The sequence below is a fragment of the Ovis aries genome, chromosome X, assembly GCF_016772045.2.
Source record: "Ovis aries strain OAR_USU_Benz2616 breed Rambouillet chromosome X, ARS-UI_Ramb_v3.0, whole genome shotgun sequence".
Lineage (NCBI taxonomy): Eukaryota > Metazoa > Chordata > Mammalia > Artiodactyla > Bovidae > Ovis > Ovis aries.
The window spans coordinates 44,637,287-44,658,692 of NC_056080.1; the positions used below are offsets into that span (position 1 = coordinate 44,637,287).

At 37.2% G+C, this 21,406-nt stretch overlaps 1 long non-coding RNA gene and 1 other non-coding gene across 6 annotated transcripts in view; both read right to left on the minus strand.

Moving 5' to 3' along the window:
- Positions 1-6,867: 6,867 nt before the first annotated feature.
- Positions 6,868-21,406, minus strand: part of LOC105605445 (uncharacterized) — a 111,309-nt gene continuing 96,770 nt past the window's right edge. For 4 of the 5 annotated variants that reach the window (XR_003587369.3, XR_003587368.2, XR_006058240.2 and 1 more), the window contains 2 exons: positions 8,643-8,685; positions 6,868-7,823 (listed from right to left, as the gene is read on the minus strand). This is a non-coding gene — a long non-coding RNA (uncharacterized LOC105605445). Of the gene's footprint in view, positions 7,824-8,642; positions 8,686-16,464; positions 16,608-21,406 lie in introns of all 5 variants that reach the window. The other variant, XR_006058241.2, reaches the window with a different exon arrangement.
- MIR221 (microRNA mir-221) lies at positions 7,878-7,987 on the minus strand. Its single transcript, NR_107961.1, has one exon. It is a non-coding gene; the product is annotated as a microRNA mir-221 (primary transcript).

Consider the following 21,406-nt stretch of genomic DNA (forward strand, 5'->3'; position numbering starts at 1 on the left):
GAAAGCTCCCTAATCCCCTTCCAACATGTGAGGACACAGCAAACAAGGAAGCAGACCTTCATCACACCAAATCTGCCAATGCCTTGATCTTGGAATTCTCAGCCTCTAGAACTGTAAGAAGTAAGAAATTGATTTCTTACATATGTATAGCTGAGTCACTTTGCTGTACAGCAGAAATTAACATAACATTAAACCAAATATAAATCAATAAAATTTAAATATACATATACTATATATATATGGAATAAATTTATTCTGTTTATAAACCACACAGTCTATGGTATTGTTATAGCAGCCCAGACAGACTAGGACAGATGTGTAAGTTTAGTAATGTCACAGGAAATGAGGTAAATATACAAAAACAAATTGTATTTTATATATTTAGATAGTAGAATTGGAAACCAATATTAAGAAGACCAATTTCAGGACTTCCCTGGTGGCATAGTGGTTAAGACTTTGCCTGCCAATGCATGGGACATGGGTTCGATCCCTGGTCCAGAAGATTCCACATGCTGTGAAGCAACTAGGCTCATGTACTACAACTGCTGAGCCTGCATTCTCGAGCCCATAAGCCACAGCTACTGAAGCCCATATGCCTTAGAGCCCACATGCTGCAACTACTGAAGCCTGCATGCCAAGAGCCTGTAGAGCCTGTGCTCCATAATGAGAAGCCACCACAATGAGAAGCCTGCAGACCAAAACAAATAGTACCTGCTCCTCACAACTAGGAAAAGCTCGTGCAGACAAGGACCCAGAGCAGCCAAAAACAATAAATAAAAATGATAAAAACATAGGTATTTTTATAAAAAGACCAGTTGCAATAGCACTGATAAAATATAAAATTTTTGGAATAAATTTAACAAAATATGGACAAGATCACTACTCTTGCAAAGAGTGAATCATTGCTGAGAAAAATTTTAAAGCCCTAAAGGAAATATCTGTACCATGTTCATGCATCAAAAAAAACCCCAACATTGTTAAGATAACAATTCTCCCCAAATATATCTACAGATTTTATGAAATCTCAATCAAAATTCCACTTGGTTGTTTGGTAGAAAACAAAAAAGATGATTCTAAAAGTTGTATGGAAATGCAAAGGATCTAAAGTAACCAAATAAGATTTGAAGAATAAAGTTGATGGACAAAAACTACTGATTTTAAGTCTTACAATAAAGCTTCTGCTCTCAAGACACAGTGGTACTGACATGAAGATAGAATATACTTAACAGAAAAGAATAGAAATAGACCCACACATGTATGGTTAATTGATTGTCTAAAATGTGGACAATGTAATTAAATAGGGATAAAATAGGCTTCTCAGCAAATGGTGCTCACATAGTTGGAAATCTACATGGAAAAAGAATTGATATCTTTACTACAAGCCATATATAAAAATTAACTTGAAAAGGATCACAAACTTAAACACAAAAGCTAAAATTATGAATATTCTGCAAGGAAATACAACAAAAATATTTTCCTAACTGTAGGGTAGGCAAAGATTTCTTCAATAAGCCATTAAAAGCACAGTAGTTTAAAAAGGAAAATCAGATGTTACAATTAAAAAAGTTCTTTCAACAATAATACTCTTAAGAAAATGAAAAGGCATGCAACAGAGTCAGACTGGGATAAAATATTAGCAAAACAGGTATCTAATAAAAGATATATACCCAGAATATATAAAGAACTCTTAAAACTCAATGATGAGAAGACAAATAAAAATGAGCAAAAAATAAATATTTAACCAAAAAAAATATATGAATGGCAGATAAACACATGAAAATAAAGTCAACATCTTTAGTCATTAGAAAAGTATAATTTAAAACCATTAAGAAATACTACTGTCAGTGTAACCATAATGAAATAAAACCCGTAAGTGTAGCTGAAATTTAAAAAGGACTGCCAACTCTAAGGGTTAGCAAGGATATAAAGCTAATGTAATTCATAAATTGTAAAATTAAAAATACAACTACCTATGACTTATAGCTATTTTCCCAAGAGAAAAGAAAATATATATCCATACAAAGGTTGAATATTCATAAAACTGTTTATAATGGTAAAAAAACTGACAAGAACTCAAATGTCCATCTATAAGTAAATGGATAAATAAATGTGTGATATTCATACAATAGAATACTACTCAGCAATACGGAGGAACAAATTACATATACATGCAAAAAAGCTTAACTCACAGGGCTACATATTGCATAACTCTATTTACATAAATCTTTAGGAAGGGCAACACAATGTACAGTGATAGAAAGCAGATCAGTGTGTGCCTTGTGTATGTGACAAAGATAGGAATTGACTTAAGAGAAGTACAAGGGGGATTTTGGAGGTAATAGGTTTTATGGGTTTCCCTGGTAGCTCAGACAGTAAAGAATCTGCCTGCAATGAAGAAGATCCGGGTTCAATCCCTGGGTTGGGAAGATCCCCTGGAGAAAGGAATGGCAACCCACCCCAGTGTTCTTGCTTGGAGAATTCCACAGACAGAGGAGTCTGGTGGGCTACAGTCCATGGGGTCTCAGAGTAGGAAACAACTGAGCAACTTACACGCACACTGTGTGTATTCAACACAGAACACTTTGTATCTTGTTTGTAATAGTTGTTAATGGCTATATACATTTATCAAAATTCTTCAAACTATATAATTAAGATGGCTTCATTTTGACATATGTGAATTAGACCTCATTAAAGGTGACTTAAAAAAAAATCAGTGTAATTCACCACATTAACTAAATGAAGAAGACAAAAATTAGATAACCATCTCAATAAATGTAGAAAAAGCATTTGATAAAATTCACTATCTATTCATCATAAAAAATTCTTTACCACCTTGGAAGAGAAGTAAACTGTCGTAAAAGATGCCCACTCTACAAAGAAACTAAATGTTGAAATCTTTCCCTTTGATACTATGACAAGGATAACCTCTATCTACTCTTCTATTCAACATTGTACTACATGTCCTAGCCAGTACAATTAGTAAAAAATAATAATAAGTGTAAAGATTATAAAGAAAATTTATTCACAGATATATTTGTATGTATAGAAAACTTCAAAAGAATCTAGTTAATTTGGGGATTAACAACTAAGTTTAGCAATATTGCTGGATAGAAAGCAAAAACAAAACAAAAAACACTGCATTTTTATATACTAGCAATGATCCACTACAAAGTGAAATTTTAAGATGCCACTTATAATAGCCTCACAAAAGATCAGTTACCTCTGAATCTAATATATGATATACCAGAGGTCTATATGGAAAACTATGAAACACTCTAAGAAAGTAAAGAAGACCTGAACCAACGGAGAAATTCCAATATTCATGTATCAGAAGATTCAGTAAAGTATAAATGTCAATTCTCCCCAAACTGCCTAACTACAATTTCAATTAAAATCCTAAACTGTCAGAATTTACAATGGATTCTGAAATTGTATAATGCAAATGTGAAATGCCTAAAACAAATATGCTAAGCAATATCAAAGAACAACTCTAGTGGATATCAAAACTTACATAGCTTAGTAAAAAAAGACAGTGTGGTAAGGGAAAGATTTTAACCAGGTACACAAAACCCAGCAATTATGAAAGAAAATATTTATATATTGAATAACATAAAAGATTTTTGTTTGAACCATTGAAAGAATGAAAGAGAAACCAAAGTAAAATATATTTGTAATAAAATAACAAAAAACTCACATCCAGGATACATGAACTCCTACAAGTCAACAAGAAACTCAACCCAACATAAAAATGAGCACAAGATCTGAACTTGTACCTTACCAAAATGGAGGTATAAATGGCCAATGAACATATAAAAATCTGCTCTCATTAATCATCATGTTAAATGCACCATAAATACCACTAAATACCTAGCAGAGTGGTTAAAATTAAGACTTACAATACTGTGTGGATGAATATGTGGAGCCATAGAAATTCCCTCACATGGTTGAAATGCAAAGTCTAACAATCACCACATAGCCCTGGCATTATCTACTAAAGCTGACTTATCCAAACTCCACGACTTAACACTTCTATTCCTAAGTATTCTCCAGTAGAATGAGTGTACAGGGTCATCAGGCTGTATGTAAATAAAAAAACATTCATTGCAAGGTTACTGGATGCACAGCTGGAAATATCCAAATGTTTACTAACATGGACTAAAATGCAGCAATGAAAGTGAACAAACTACATCTACATAAAGCATGGTTAATCTCACACTTTTTGAGAAAAATAAGTCAAACACAAAAGATTATGTGCTTAAAATTCCATTTATAGAAACTTCATTAGCAGGCAAAACTAAGCTATACTTTTAGATTTTAGGATATGTTTCCTTTGGGGAGGGGAAGGGATGGTGAGTGGGATGGACATATTGGAATAGTGTTTCTGAGGTACTGGCAATATTCCATTTCTTGACCTGGGTGATGGTTACACACATCTGTTCAATGAGCTGTTCACTTATTTTATGTGCATTTTCCCATAAGCATGCTGTATTTCAGAATTTAAAAAAAATTTTAATGGGAAAAGATATGAACAGGAAATTTATATTAAACTCCCAAAACTCAAATGCATATGAAAAGATGTTCATAATCATTAGTAACTAGAGAAATGCAAACTGAAACATGATCACTTTACACCTTTCAGCCTGGCAAAATATCTCCAGCGAATCAATTTTGGGCAGGGATATGCACAGAATGTCTCATTCATTGATGTAGGGAGCAGACTGATCAGGCCATTCTGAGGGGTATGTTGTATGTACATGTGTGTGTGTGTCTGTGTATCTATTATGATCAAACAACTCCACTCACTATATATTCCAAATAATTTCCTACACAGAACCAGAAGGAGACATGTATTAGCATGTTTACTATGTTATTTGTGGTGATAAGAAATTGGTTCCCATTTGGGGTCCATTACTAGAAATGGTAATAGATATGTGCTCGTTACAACATATTAAGAGTGTTATACAGAATTAGAAGCAACAAATTAGATAGCAAAGTGGACTGACTTTAAAAACAGTGCTTAAATTTAAAAAAGAAACAGAATGAGCTATAATATAGTACCACTCATGTAAATTAAAAATGCCAGAAAAGATATATTTTCAAGAATATATACAAATTAAATGATGTGTATTAAACATAGTTAACTTTGGATGAGGAGTGAAGGAAAATGGGAGTACAGGATGGTGATCAAAGGAAATTTTTTTAAAGCAAGAAAGAAAAAATGCAAATAGCCAGGATCAGACACCAACTTAACCAAATTATCAAAGTTAACATCACCAGTAGTGGGACAAATTGACATAATGTGCCTTCTGATATGGTGCACCAAGGACACAGTGTCACTTGTGTAGTATTCCTGCCAAACACACATAACTCAAATTTAAGCAGAAGGAACTATGAGAAAAATCCAAATTGAGGGACCATTTACAAAATAACAGGCTTGTACTCTTCAAAAGTGGCAAAGCCATGAAAGACAAAGGGGAGGCTGAGCAAGTGTCCTGGGTTAAAGGAAACCAGAGACAGGACAACTAATCATGGCATGTTAGACTGGATCTTGAACCAGAAATAGGACAATGGTGAGACAAATTATGAAAGCTGAATAAGGTGTCTTTGATTATTTTATCATATTGATGTTATTTTACTGATTTTTATAACTGTAGTTACATGAGATATTAACACTTGGGAAATTGAAAAGGAGTATGTGAATGTCTATATACCATAAAACTCATCCTTTTAAAGTATACAATTCAGTAGTCTTCAGTATATTCACAAAGTTGTGCAACCATTACTTGGACATGAATTTGAGAACAGTTTCATCACTCCAAAGATAAATCCTCTACCCATTAGAAGTCATTCCCCATGCCCTTCTTCCCCTAGCCCCTGGCAACCATTCACCTACTGTCCTTCTCTCTAAACGTGCATATTCTAGAAATTTCATACATTGGATTCATACAATATTCAGCTTTTTTTTTTTGAGGGGGGCTTCTTTCACTTAGTGTAATGTTTTCAAGTTTCATTCAATATTGTAGCAGCTATCAGTACTTCATTTCTTTTTATGGCTGAATAATATTCCATTGTATGGATAGACCACCTTTTGTTGATCCATTCATCAGTTGATGGGCATTTGGGTTGTTCCCATCTTTTGGCTATTATAAATAGGAATAGTGCTGCCGTCAACGTGTATTTATGTAAATATGTCTTCAATTCTGCATATGTACCTAGGAGTGGACATGCTTGGTCATATGTATGGTGACTGTTTTAACTTTTTTGAGGAACTGTGAAACTTTTCCAAAACAGTTGCACCATTTAAAACTCGCACCAGTACTGTCTTTACACTTTTTAGGCATTCTTAAAGTGTGAAATTATTTCAAAATGGAAAGTTAAAAAATAATCATATAGTGGTTGCTATGCCTTCTCTAGGAAGAGCCAACATACAAATATCCATCCTTTCTTGGGTCCCAGAGTAAAAGCTGAGAAAAAAATGAGAAAACAAGTTCTTGGTTATTTACACTTTTATTCCTGCTTTGGGGATCAATTTGATACTGGTCCATCAAACTTGAGAGGGAAATGAAAACTTAACCGTGTAACTAAGGAGTTCTTCACAATAGGCTCCACGGTCAACATTGTATTGTTTAAGTTTAGTCAAAAGGACTCAGAACACCACAAGTATAGAGTGAAGAGAGGAGAAAGAAAACTGTTTCCTTGACAATTTAATAAACATAATCATGTGTCCCAGAGACTTTTTTCACTCTTCAAAGGCTGTCAAGCAGCTCAAATAGAATGATTTTCTTTTAGCAGGGCACAAAGGCCAGTGACTTAGGTACAAAATAGACAATGGATTGGAAGTCAAAAGATACACAAACATACACTATATTTTAAAAGCTCCAAGTCATTGACTTTATTTTTACTGATTCAGCACAGGGTGAAAAAAATACATTATATCATTACAATCGACTATTACATACAGATATTTATCTTCATGTTCCTTATATTCATTTTCTGCTTTAAATGTTAACTTGTATTCATTTAAAATTCATGTTTTCTTACTAAAAGTCTCCAGTTCATCTAACCAAGGGTTTATAATATCTCCTTTAAAATTTATATTCCTTTATTACTGAGAATTTAATGGTTTAGATTGCTCTAATTTTTAACACTGAGAGATTTAAATTTATTTACCAGGAACAGACAAACAAAACATAATGGAAAAAAGTTTTCCAGAAGCTATTTCCAACATTCTCTTCTTCTTTTTCTTCTGAAAACTGGTGGTTTATCTTTACAAGTTCTTTTTCATTCCATAAGAAAGCTGTTCTTCTTCCGGTTTCATAAGAGATGGTGAGTAATGGCAAAAAAACAAAAACAAAAAACCCACTTTAGAGTTCACGTCAGGGAGCAAATGATGGGGTGGGATGTTGGGGCAGAGACATACAGATTCTGGTGAGACTGAAAGTCATTCAAAAAAATTGTGGGGCTGTGGAAAAAGAACAGAAAGAAACTGGGCTCCTGCAGGTGGTTAAGAAGCCAAAATGAGGAGGAATGGGGAGGTAGCAGAGCAGAGTGATGAAGCCCATAAAGGCTATGCCTTCTGATAGTAAATAGGAATAGAAATCAAATAATAATAATACTATAACATGTAGGTGACCAATCCTTGAGAGCTGAGGCAGAGAGAAGGGTAGCATTTCACCTGGTCTCTGGTTCACTGACCTTCCCAGGCTGATGTGTGACCATCTTGGTGAAATCATAACAAAATCATGTTTTGCTAAAATGATCAGCTTTCATGGGGTCCTTTCACTGCACTCTGTCCAATGATTAAGCTCAATGGTTTATGTTGCCTGCAAAAGTTATTCCAAAACAGTATAGGTGAAGCTTTGATGAAAACAGCCACGAAGAACGTGTTTCCAGGTAGCCTGAAACCCAGCAGACAATGTAGCTGTTGCTCAACAAACACAGAAATCTACATTGTATGCCAGGTTCATGCCCTAGACCTGGATGTTGGGCCTGTAAGACTTCCCACATATGATTTCAATAGAATTGCCTGCTGCATTCAAGATTTCTGGCATTTATCTTCTCTAACAAAGGGAAAAGACAACCACAAGTCACAAATGCATTGCTGGGATGTATCTACTACAGGTGAAACTTTCTTAAAATTACCATGTTATTTTGAGAATGTCATTTACAAGCCAAGAGAGGAAATGGATGGATGGATGGATAAGCTAGATGGATAGGTAAGATAGGTAGTAGGTAGATGGATGATAGATAGATAGATTGATTTATAACTAAATGCTTGATAGATAGTCTTGTGACCGAATGATGGAAGCACATGGGAGAGAGAGAGAAAAAAAGATATATACACAATCTATGGATAAACTATCCAGACTCCTCCCCTTTGTGGTGTTGAATTTCAATAGACCTTATCATTCATGAAAGCTTGATGGTTCCCACACTCCAGCTAATAACCAGTCACCCAGAACTTAACTCTGTGTGTATACACATGCATAAATCAAGGTAAATCTTAAGGACTTCTCAATAATCTCACTCAGGACACAGTAACTGAAGGTAGAAGATGCCATCAGAGACCCAGTAGCCAGATGTAGCTACTGATTACAAAAGACAGGATCTACACTGGCTACTGAGCCATTGAGGGTACCTACACATTCCAGCAGCTAGATGATATGCAGCCTTCAGGGTGGGGCTCTGTGGAAGGAAAGAGAAGACATCAGTCCTGGAAAATTATGTGGAAATGGTATCAGGAGGTTTCAATTGCATATTTTCTTTATTGGCAGTCTGACCGACACTAATTCCACACATGCAATTTAACAGTCTCTAGGTTTATTTACTTACTCAACATATATTGAGTGATATTGAGGAAAGTGCCAGATAGTCTCTTAGGTGTTAGAGAGTCAGCAACAAACAAAATACAAGATGAAACTCCCTGCCCTTTTAGAGCAGCCATGATTGCTTGTGAGAAAAATCTACACTTGATTATGTGGCACGTTTTTGCAGTAAAATGTATACGTGTGTGTGTATAAATGCAAAATATTTACATATATAAAATGGAAAAATATATATGCATATATGAAAAACAAATGAATTAAATAAACAAAAACTCAGTCCATTTCATTGTGGCCTTGGAGAATTTTCATTTGCCTTATACCACTTTAATATAGCAATGATGCACATACATACAGTAAATTGCAGGAAAAATCATATCATTTCCTCTATATAGCATGATAGTTATTTCCACCAAACACCTAAAACACCAATGAAAACTGCAAAGAAGATACGTTACAAAATATTCAAAGGAGCAGCTCACTAGTATGTCAGTTCCCAGCTTTCTTCCCATAATGAAAGAGTTACTCAGTTGTGTCCAATTCTTTGCGACCCCATGGACTGTAGCCAGGCTCCTCTGTCCATAGGATTTCCCAGGTAAGAATACTGGAGTGGGTAGCCATCCCCTTCTCCAGGGGATCTTCCTGACCCAGGGATTGAACCCAGGTCTTCTGCACTGCAGGCAGATTCTTAACCATCTGAGCCACCACAGAAGCCCCTCCTCCAATAATACTATGTAGCTTTAAACAGTTAGAGGATAGGTGTCCTCCTCATTGATTGATTGATTCATTCATTCATTCACCCCAGAAATGCCTACTCGTTAATTTCTTCCAGGCACTGAGGATGTGACACTGAACCAAGACCCTGCATTCATGGAACTGAGAGATGAATATTTAGGGTCGGGAAAGACAAAAAAGAAACTCAACAGGTATGGATGATCACTGCCATAAAGTAAAGCAACAGAGCAAAGAGGAATGTTCAGAAGGTAGTCACAGAAAACCTCACTGCTGGTATGACATTTGAGCACATTCTTGAAAGAAAACTGTACACACCTGCAGTGAGATAACATCACAGAGAGAGGCAAGATTCAGAACAAAGGCCCTAAAGTGGGAAGAAGCCTGGTGTCTTGGAGAAGGTGTTCTTATATCAGCATAGGACCACTGTAGCCAATTATTGTTTCTGACTTTTGGATTTTTGTAGAAAGTAAATAACTATGCAGCTTTGGTCCAAGTACACGTTTTAGAATCTGATCTTCTTATGAATTTAAAATGCTTTGGCTATCACTTGGAGAAGATTTAGGAAAGTTATCATCAACAGGAAGACAGGCTATACTTAGAATTTTACATTAGTACAATTTGAGTGGACATGCAGCTGGATGCAAATATTTATTGCCTAAAAAAGGTAGCTTTAAAAATATGTTAGGCAACATTGTAAATCAACTCTACTCCAATATAAAATAAAAATTAAAAATGTGTTAGGTATAAGATGACTGGTTTTCTGAGAGCTCTAAATATGTCAGTTTCAAGGGAATGATTTAACTATATAATCACAGATGTCTAATTTTAAGAGCAAACCCACTTGCCAAGTTATAATGATAGTGTTTCACCAGGTGGTTAGCTCTTAGGAAAGAAGGATGGAATTTATAAAGTGAAGTAGGTTTTTGTTTTGATTGTTTTGTTTTCTTTTTAAATAAATTGAAAACAACTCCATCTATGAAGTATATTTTGTCATTACCTAAAAAGCCAGGGCATACATACCAAAGTAAGAAAAACAAATTGCTTGTATGAGTTTGGCTGAATCCTACCTTCAACATAAAACAAAGCATTTATAGAATACACAAACTTACATTTCATAAACCACTAAAACTAAATGTTCATAACTATCTTTATGAATAAGAAGACTAACAGTTAAAGTGAGGCAAGGGTTTAGTTTGGTTAGTTTTAGCACCAAAATTCAAAGGATTATCTTTTATAAATTTTGGTGTATATTTAGATTAGAAGAATGGTTTTTTTTTTTTTGTAGATATACTTTTTTTTTTTAGTTTTTTATTTTTTAAATTTTAAAATCTTTAATTCTTACATGCGTTCCCAAACATGAACCTCCCTCCCACCTCCCTCCCCATAACATCTCTCTGGGTCATCCCCATGCACCCTGGGTCATCCCCATGCACCAGCCCCAAGCATGCTGTATCCTGCGTCAGACATAGACTGGCGATTCAATTCTTACATGATAGTATACATGTTAGAATGCCATTCTCCCAAATCATCCCACCCTCTCCCTCTCCCTCTGAGTCCAAAAGTCCGTTATACACATCTGTGTCTTTTTTCCTGTCTTGCATACAGGGTCGTCATTGCCATCTTCCTAAATTCCATATATATGTGTTAGTATACTGTATTGGTGTTTTTCTTTCTGGCTTACTTCACTCTGTATAATCGGCTCCAGTTTCATCCATCTCATCAGAACTGATTCAAATGAAAGAAGAATGGTATTTTTAATTCCCAAAGCTCACATTATTCTCCAAATCTTCCTCAAGTCTAAAGAACTATAAAGTTAAGACGGTCTTTTCCCTCAACTTTTAAGTTTATCTGGGTAATACAAAAAGGAAAAACTGTAGATACAATTTTATGGAAGGCTACTCTACAGATTAGAAATGAAGTCACTCAGTTTGCGAACCCATTGTCTGCAGCCTGCCAGGCTTTTCTGTCCATGGGATTCTCCAGGCAAGAATACTCGAGTGAGTTGCCATTTCCTTCTCCAGGGGATCTTCCCAACCCAGGGATTGAACCAGGATCTCACACTGAAGGCAGACGCTTTACTGTCTGAGCCACCAGGGAAGCTCTATAGATTAGTGTCAACCACTAACCAATAATACACATTTTAAAGATTATTAAAATACAGGGACTAGAATATATAAGGAATGTACTATAGCATAGACTATCAACCAATAATACATTTTATAAGTTTATAAATAAGTCAAACTAATAATGGCAAATTATACAATTTTATTATCTAACAGTTAAGAAGACAACTAAACCCCAGGGATGAGTAACAGAACTATAACCAAGTTAGTCACTGTTCAAGTCCTATTCACAGTGCAAAAAAGTAAAACAAAGACAGTCATAAACAACAGCCTATCCATCTTGGCTGAAGACCATATTTGAGGTACACATAATGGGAAAGAGAGTTAAAAGGGAGGAAAAGACTTATTAAAAGTTAAGCCTGCCACCTGCTGTTGGAAAGCCTGCTTGGAACAGGGATAAAGAGCATTTCTTGAAATGTTAACCTAGGATTTGAGACCAGGGGCAACCTATAGATCCAATCAAGAGGTAGACACCCACTGATATTTAACACCAAGCTGACGTTCTCATCCAAGTTTCCCTGGACATGAATGAAATGCTGCTTCATGGGTTATTCAACGAAAAGAAGAGCAGACTTCCCTGTTTTTTGAGGGATTATCTGGATGATTCTACTTTGCCTCCCCAAAGTATCCCTAAGTTTACAAATTATAATTTGGGGAAAGAAATTTTGACCCCAAGCACTATATGTACAGGTAGTAAATGAAGAGGGATGAGCAATTTTATAGCACTGCTAGAATATTAGCTTTACCAAGTCAAAAACTGTTAAGTTTGGCTCTAAGTTTGGCAGGGACCAATCCTCATCCATGATTTTTCACATATTTTAGCACAGGCACTAACAGCTTTTGGGAACTAAATAGGAAGATAGTCAATTACTACAGCATATTTATGGATTTGACAAAGCACACTCTAGTATGTTACTCGAACAGAGTTTACTTCAAAAGTAAACAAAAATTGCCTCCCATGGAGTAGATCCCATGGTAAGTGTTCTTACCACACACACATTTAAAAAAGACAGAAGGAAGCTATGTTAGGTGTTAGATACATCTCTTACCTGGATTGTGGTGATGGTAATGGGTGTTTGCATATGTAAACTCATCAAGCTGCATGCATTACGTATGTGTGGTTCTCTGTATATCAATGAAGCTGTTTACAAAAAAAACAAACTGCCTCCCACGTGGTGAAGAACAAAAAGTCAAATTAACTGTAACTCAGGAAAGAAAGGCACAGGGTGAAACTACGCCTGAGGAAAATCCCAACCTTTTAAATACAGGTGTCTAATTAAAGTATGTTTTTGTGAACTCAAATTCCTTTTGTGTTACATTTGAGGACTGAAGCCAGGGTCTCACCATAACCAGCATATGGTTGCAACCCGTCCAAGTCTTGCATACCTGAGGTCTTGTGACTACATTGACCAAAAACATTTAGCCAGCTGATGGTCATTTGATTTTCATATCTCTTATTTAGTAAATTGCTCAGCAAGTCAACTTGGAGATTGCAGTGAACATTTTCTGATGTTCCTGCTCGAGACATAAAAAAATTCCCTGCCAGATAATTCTAGTCTGAACAGGCCTGTTTTGGCATGAGATCCTAAAACAAGCTTCTAAAGACGAAACCACTCACAGCCCATAAAGACAGACTCAGACGAGTTTTTTAAAAATAATATTTAGCAATTAGGCACATGCCTTTAATCCTTCTCAACGAAAACCAAATTCTTTTAAACAACCATTCGATGAAAACATGAATCATTTTACTCATTAGCAGCACTCAGAGAAAAAGAATAGTTTTCACCAAAGCAACTGCCTTTTTAAGGACAAGTTCCAGAAATTAATTGCTCTAAATCCATGTGCAAATATCTCTCTCTTTGTCACTCTCCCTCTCTTTGAAAGAAACTTCTAAACTCTCTTCATACAATTGGTGGTGGGGTGCAATAATGGTGAGGAATTCTTATCACTGAAAAAAAAGAAGTTAAATAATTTGCACCCTATCAGTGGTAAGTTAAAAAAACAGTATCGAAGTAAGGTGACTGTTTTCTGAACCTGTAAATAATAGAGAAAAGTTCTCTTGTTTTTCAGAATCCCTGACATAGACTTTTAATCATAATTAACCCATCACTTCTATACCATTACTGGAGTCTTCCTAAATTGCCCTCATTTCTAAGCCTCGTGCTATTTTATAAAGGCATCAACATCACATATACCTGATAATTCATTTATAATCAAATCTCCACCAAGCCTCTGCTTTCACCGTTGCACAGAACTCCTTTTGCCACGAAAGTTCTCATGGCACAAAATTCTTCATTTGGTCTTCCTTGACTCTTCCCATCAAGCTTCACTCAGTTCAGATGGAGTAAGGAGAAGCAAATCCCTGACCTCTGCATACTGCTTGCCCAGCTCCTCTTCTCCCTCTGCTGGGCCCAGCTCAAAGAGATTCTTGAAGAGTCTAGAAGAATTCTAAAAGGCTTTCCTGGAGTCTTCTGCAAAGTTAGCTACATGTTACTCAGGGCCAGCTCCCTCATCACTGTCTGTGTCTCAGGCAGAAACACAAGCCAAATGGTTCCTTATTTATTTAGAAATATGTCTCCTCATTAGAATTATGAGTTCTATGAGGGTAATACTTCTGAGATTCTGAAGTATCAGCAGATGCACTGGCTCATAGTCATCTTTCAATAAATATTTGTCAAAGAAATCCGAGTGAAATGTCTGGCACCTGTACTGATGCGCTTCAAGAAACAAAATCATCAAAAAACAAAGGGGGACCATCTCCATTTCAGGAAAATTCTTCTATTTCTTTATCCTTTAAACATCATTCACTTCCTAGCTTAGTTTTATGGTACTTTTCTATAATATTTGTGGGTGCCTATGGGATCTACTTCTTTGTAAAGGAGGATATTTTCTGGAGAGAAGTGTGAACTAGTGAAGGGTGCACCTCAAGGTGCAAGTTTCTATACAATCCCTTGTGTTTGTGTTAGCTGCTCAGTTGGGTCTGACTCTTGTAACCCTGGACAGGGTCCTCTGTCCATGGAATTCTCCAGGCAAGAATACTGGAGTGGGTTGCCAGTCCCTTCTCCAGAGGATCTTCCCCACCCAGGGATCAAACCCAGGTCTCCTGTATTGCAGGCAGACTCTTTACCATCTGAGCCACCAGGGAAGCCACAATCCCTTGTAGCACAAGGAGAATAACCTTGTAGCACAGAAGAGTACTTGGGGCTCAGGAATGCTATTCTGTCTTCATTCCATAGGACAAGCAAACTCTGATGAAATGGAAAAATTGAGACAATTGAATAGGTAATGGCAGAGGATGGGAAAAGAGGATAGAAGGAAGAGCAAAGGGGACATCCAGAGGTTGCAATTTCTTTTGCTTGTGATGGCTATGAAATGAAGTATACCGTTAGCAAATGAAGCCTCTTTCAAAAATCATACCTGTCTATCAGCAGCTAACACTGAACTTTAATTATTATGAGGTGTATGGTGGCACATTGATTTTTAAAATTATGTGGTTTGTATAAATGGTTCATACTACAAAGGAAGAGAAGGGGAGACTATTAGATAAGTGTGAAGATGTGGAAGGGCTAATACAAATGATTAGAAAATGGTGGAGTGAAACTAGAAATTATCATGCTAAGTGAAGTCAGTCAGAAAAAGATAAAAACCATATGATATCATTTAACGTGGAATCTAAAATATGACACAAATGAACCTATCTACGGAACAGAAACAGACTCACAAACATAGAGAACAGGGGGAGAGGGGAACGGACAGACTGGGAGTTTGGGATTAGCAGATGCAAACTACTACACATAGAATGCATAAACAACAAGGTCCTACCATGTAGCACAGGGCACTATACTCAATATCCTGAGATAAACCATAATGGAAAGGAGTATTAAAAAGAATGTATATATGTATAACTGAGTCACTTTGCTGTATAGCAGAAATTAACACAATACTATAAATCAGTTATACTTCAATTAGAAAAAATAAATTAAAAAATATTTTTAAAAATCTAATGTGTTGACCAAAAAAAAAAAAAAGAAAGAAAGAAAAGAAAGAAAGAAAATAGCAGAAGGCTAAATGCAGCATATATCACACCGATACTAATGACCAAGCAGCTACAACACCCAGGAGACATTCAGCAAACAAGAACAGGAAGAAAATGTGAATGCTACTTGTCCAACAAAGAGAAAATGGGAATGTGCAGATGTATAAAGACTGCTCTGATATGTGTTAAATAAAGGAAAAGGGAGTAATTGGCTATTTTCAAACTTCTAGAGAAGGGAAGAAAGACAGCTGTATAAAGTCCAAACCTACACATCAAGTATTCTCTCAGAGTGGTCACCACCCAGTGGATGTGTGACCAGTTTCTCCAACTGGTGGTTAGGAAACCAAAAGTGCTTCAGTGGTAATAACTCAGTACAAACAAAGGGCCTATAAAAGTCTTGCTGACAACATTTTTTTCTCCCCCATTCTTCTCTTCTTATCAGCTGATGCTCCATAAAGGGTTTTTGTCAGGGCCTTTGACAGTATTGTAGAGCAAATGAAGGTATTTAGAGAAACACTGTCGATCTAATTAAAAGTCAGATCAAAAAAATAACAGAGGAAAATATCAACAGATCAAGCTCTCAGATTACAATTGGAGTTGGATTTTTGAGATGGTCACAGAAATAGTCTGGAGAGGAAGAAGGCAAAGGGATACCAAAGAAGGAGGGCCACTGAGAGGAAACAGACACAGAGGAAAGATGTAGGTCAATACAGCTAAAAGATGGGTAAAGGAGAAGCCCAGCACTGACCTACAACACTGAGACTCCAGTCAATGGGACAACAGCTTCATAGGCATCCTTGATGAACTAGGTAGAAGAGGAAGTTTATCAGATGGAGAAAACCGGAAGGATTCAGGAGGAGTGACTCTCAGGCGTTTTTCTTTTCTTTCTTTCTTTTTTTAAAAAAAAAAAAAAAGAAAAGGTGAGCATCTGGAGTCCAAGAGAAAGGGAAGATTATTTATAGGCCTGGGCAAAGTCAAGCAATGACGGAAGGAAGTCTTTCTTCCTGTGTCGGGTGGAGAGAGCAACAGTGGCAAACTTTATCGCTAGGTTGAAAGGGGAAATAACAGAAACAAAACTACTGTTTATATTGATGGTAAGTAACGCAGGGGAAATCTGGTTCCTTTTTCTATGAGTGGAGAAAGAGACCAGGAGGGGCACTTAGCACTGAAGGATAGTATAGCCTTGAAAGGACTGGCTCAAAGAGGACAAAAGAATGTGTGTATGTTGTGGGGTACGGGCGACATGCTAATCTGGGTGAGTATAGGTGGCGATGTGCTATAGAAGTCATTTTCAGTCAAAAAGGAATAGCAAAGGCCTCTCATTTAGAGAAGAGGCGGCGTAAAAGGAGTTCAGAAATGAAGGGCAACCCTTGAGGTCTAATGAGAAGACACTAGATGCAACATGGCAATTCTGAAAGAGTGGTCAACCTCAGAGTCCGATGAGCAATCCAAACCACAAGCCCAAGCTTTCCTGGAGTATCTAGTCTGTAGCTATATAGCCTATGGACATGTTGTAGTTTAGTCACTAAGTTGTGTCCAACTATTTTGTGACCCCACGGACTGTAGCCCATCAGGTTCCTCTGTCTGTGGGATTCTCCAGGCAAGAACACTGGAGTGGGTTGCCATTCCCTTCTCCAGGGGATTTTCCTGACCCAGGGATCGAACCCTCATTTCTTGCTCTGCAGGAGGGTTCTTTACCACTGAGCCACCTGAGAGGCACCACATACACAGTACAAGCCAGAAATGAACCCCATTTACTTGTTCCCTTTCCTGACTCCATGTTCGTTCTCCTGCCTCCCATTCTTTGCTGGTAGGCCATAGCATTGAACTCATTCAAATTTCTCACTGACAATTGCTATTCATTCTGACACTCTCTTTTAAGTCCTAGTCTGATTATTGAACGTTCTATAGTCTGGGGAACAAACGTAATAGAACACATCCATACCACGATAATCTTTTTCATGCTGATAATTAAACTCATCCTACTACTGGGAACACTAAAAGTTAATGCAAACCCTATGCTGATAGAAGAGAACTGTTAGGTACATACATCACCACTTTTCTTTCATGTCTGCTCCTATGGAAGCCAGGATGGGCCACGGAATTAGCGATTGAATAAATGGAGGGACTTAAAAGGGCAGAATCTAGAGGATTTGGTGAAAAAAATTAAAACAAAATGGTATTTCCTTGATTGAGTTTCATTATTAGATGAAAACTTACAGTCTTTGTGTGCTCTTTTATCTCCAGTTTTTCTAAGGTTAAATGAACCTCAATGAATTTTAAAATCATGAATAGAAAATTGAGAAGCTGGAATTCTCGAGACTCAGTCAAGAAAACATGTCTATGTTTTGTTTTAGATATGCCAGTAGGGACAGTCAGAAAACTCTTAAGAAAATTGTCATTTTACCAATATATCAAATAACAGGTTACAAAACAGCATTACTCAAAGTGTATTCTTTGGAGTATTAAACCAAGAGATGATTCACAAAAAACCCCACAGTTCTTGGAATCAGATTTGGGAAATGTTGATGTACCATATGCCCCTTCTTGAAGTTTCGACACAAACATGAAAGGTTCTGAAAAGTCCTACTGGAAAGGAACCTATTTAGTGTTGTTCAACCCAGTTTTCCTGAACTTATTGGACCATAGAATTTTTTTCCCGATCTCCCGAAAATCTGTTTTGTGAAATGCCATCCAAGACAGTACTAAAGCCTATATTGGTTGCTTCACAGTTTATCACTGGCTTCCCCAGAGGCTCAGCAGTAAAGAATCTGCCTACAATGCAGGAGACGTGGGTTCAATCCTTGGGTTGGGAAGATACCCTGGAGGAGGGTATAGCACCCACCCCAGTATTCCTGCCTGGGAAATCCCATGGGCAGAGAACCTAGTCGGCTACAGTACATGGGGCTGCAAAGAGTCGGACACGACTGAAGCGACTGAGCATGCATGCACACAGTTTATCACTTACTCTGGGGAGAAGTCTATCAAGAATTGTGCCAAGGCAGCTGCTCCCAAACCAGGAATTTACAAAGGAAGAGGGATACTAAAGAGAGAGGGCCACTGAAAGTTACAGAGAGCAAGGAGATATGTCAGTCAACACAAACAAGGGGAAAGGGGGTACCAGGCATGGGCCAACCTTCTTGGCTAAGTAAACCCTCACGTGCTGTGCTTAGTCGCTCAGTTGTGTCCAATTCTTTGTGACCCCATGGACTGTAGCCTGCCTGCCTTTAGCTCTGTATTGTTTCCTTTCAAAGCTACCAGTTTCTGTGGCTGGGACAAAAAGAATGACTTTTGAGACCTTGGAAAGAAGAATTTAAAATTAAAGTAATCCAGTGTACCAGATTTCATTTATTATGAAACATGGCAATCTGGATGGAAGGCATAGTGCAAATAAAGGAATTATGCTTTTGTGTTTCCCTAATAGTTTTACAAAGCCACTTGCTCAGTACTGTGCCCTCAGTAATCAGGCCGGATGAAGGCAATCACATAGTAAACGTCAACACTCGCTGTGTGTACAGTACTGTCTGACTATCACAGCTCTTTCACATCTGAGTCTTTGACTCATAACAACCTTGTGAGGCCAGTGATTGTGTTATTATCCATAGTTAGGAAAACAGGATTAGATGGGATCACAGCCATGAACACCTCATATACAAATAGATGGGACTCTCCTAACTGCCTGACAAATTGATGAGCAAAAAGTCCTGGCCAAATACTCAAAGACATGAGTTTGGGGAAGCAGCAAAGTGCCACGGGGAGAATGGTGACCTCGGCCTAAGAAGATGGGGGTTCTGTGATCCAGGTAAACAGCTTGGTTTTATTGGGTCTCAGTATGGCTCCCAAGCAAATGGGGATAATACTTTTCCTACCTATAATGAGATCATTGAGATGATCCCCAAAAATGAAATTTATGAAAGTACTTTACAGATTTTCATGCATGATGCAGACAGAAGAGATTTTATGTTTCTCACAAAGGTAAAATACAAAGGTAGCACTTTCCTGTCTTCGCAATCTGAACCCTACTTCCAATGCTTTAGCCCTCATCATAAAGTGAGTGCTACAGTCCTTGTGTTTAAGTCCAAATGCTGATAAACCAAACATGCAGCTGTCCCCACAGGGCTGGACCAGATACCTTCTGAACCACTTATTTCAATACCTTGTAAACAGGAGGAGCTAAAGTGATGGCAACTATTATGTTCACAGTTTAACTTTGGTTTCTCATCTGTACTAAAAGGTTATATTTCTATACCCAAATCATTAAAACTTCATCAGTATTTTTTCCTCCTAAGAGATGCCAAGTTTATATTTTACCAAGTAAGGGGCATCTTTAAATCCCTCCATAAAGATTGCTCTTTTCAACTGAGGAAGAATTAACACAGAATAAACTGCACATATTTAAAGCATACAATTTGATAAGTTTTGGCATATGTCTACACTCATGAAATGATCTCCACCATCAAGAGACTGAAATTATCCACCAGCCTCAAAGTTTCCTTGTATCCTTTTGTAATGACTCCCACTTGCCCCCACCAACTCCCCCGCTCCAAGCAACCACTGATCTGCTTTGTCATTAGAGACTGCTTTGCACGTTCTAGAATTTTATATACATGGAATTATGCAGTATGTACTTCCGTGGGGGCTCTGCTTTTCTCATTTCTCATTCTACTTTTCTCTTGTGAGGTCATCTGTGTTGTTCACTATATCAATAGCTCACTTCTTTTCATTATTGAGTATAATCTATCATATTGATATACCACAATTGGTTGATCCATTCATCTGCTGGTGTGTGTTAGGGTTGTTTCAAGTTTTAGGCATTATTTATAAAACTGCTGTAAACATTCATGTGCAAGTCTTCATAGAGACATATTCTTTATTTTCTCTATGAGTGGAATATCTGGATGGAATGGTAGGTGTATGTTTAACCTTTTAAGAAACTATCAAACTGTCTTCTAAGACTTTTGTACATTTCTACATTTTGACCTACATGTATTATAAGGATTCTAGATCCTCCAAAACCTTGCCAACACTCGGTATGATCACCTTTTAAACTGCAGCCATTCAAACAGGTGTGTAGAATCTCATTTTCTTCATTTGCAAGTTCCTAATGACTAATGCTGAAACTCCAATACTTTGGCCACCTGATGCGAAGAGCTGACTCATTTGAAAAGACCCTGATGCTGTGAAAGGTGGGAGGAGTAGGGGATGACAGAGGATGAGATGGTTGGATGGCATCGACTCAATGGACATGAGTTTGGGTAAACTCCGGGAGTTGGTGATGGACAGGGAGGCCTGGCATGCTGCAGTTCATGCAGTTGCAAAGAGTCGGACACGACTGAGTGACTGAACTGAACTGAACTGAATAACTAATGCAACATTCCATGCAATGACTAATGAACTAATGACTAATGAACATTTCATGCAAAGATGGGCTCACCAAAGGACAGAAATGGTATGGACCTAACAGAAGCAGAAGATATTAAGAAGAGGTGGCAAGAATACACAGAAGAACTATACAAAAAAGAGCTTCATGACCCAGATAATCACGATGGTGCGATCACTCACCTAGAGCCAGACATCCTGGAATGTGAAGTCAAGTGGGCCTTAGGAAGCATCACTACGAACAAAGCTAGTGGAGGTGATGGAATTCCAGTTGAGCTATTTCAAATCCTGGAAGATGATGCTGTGAAAGT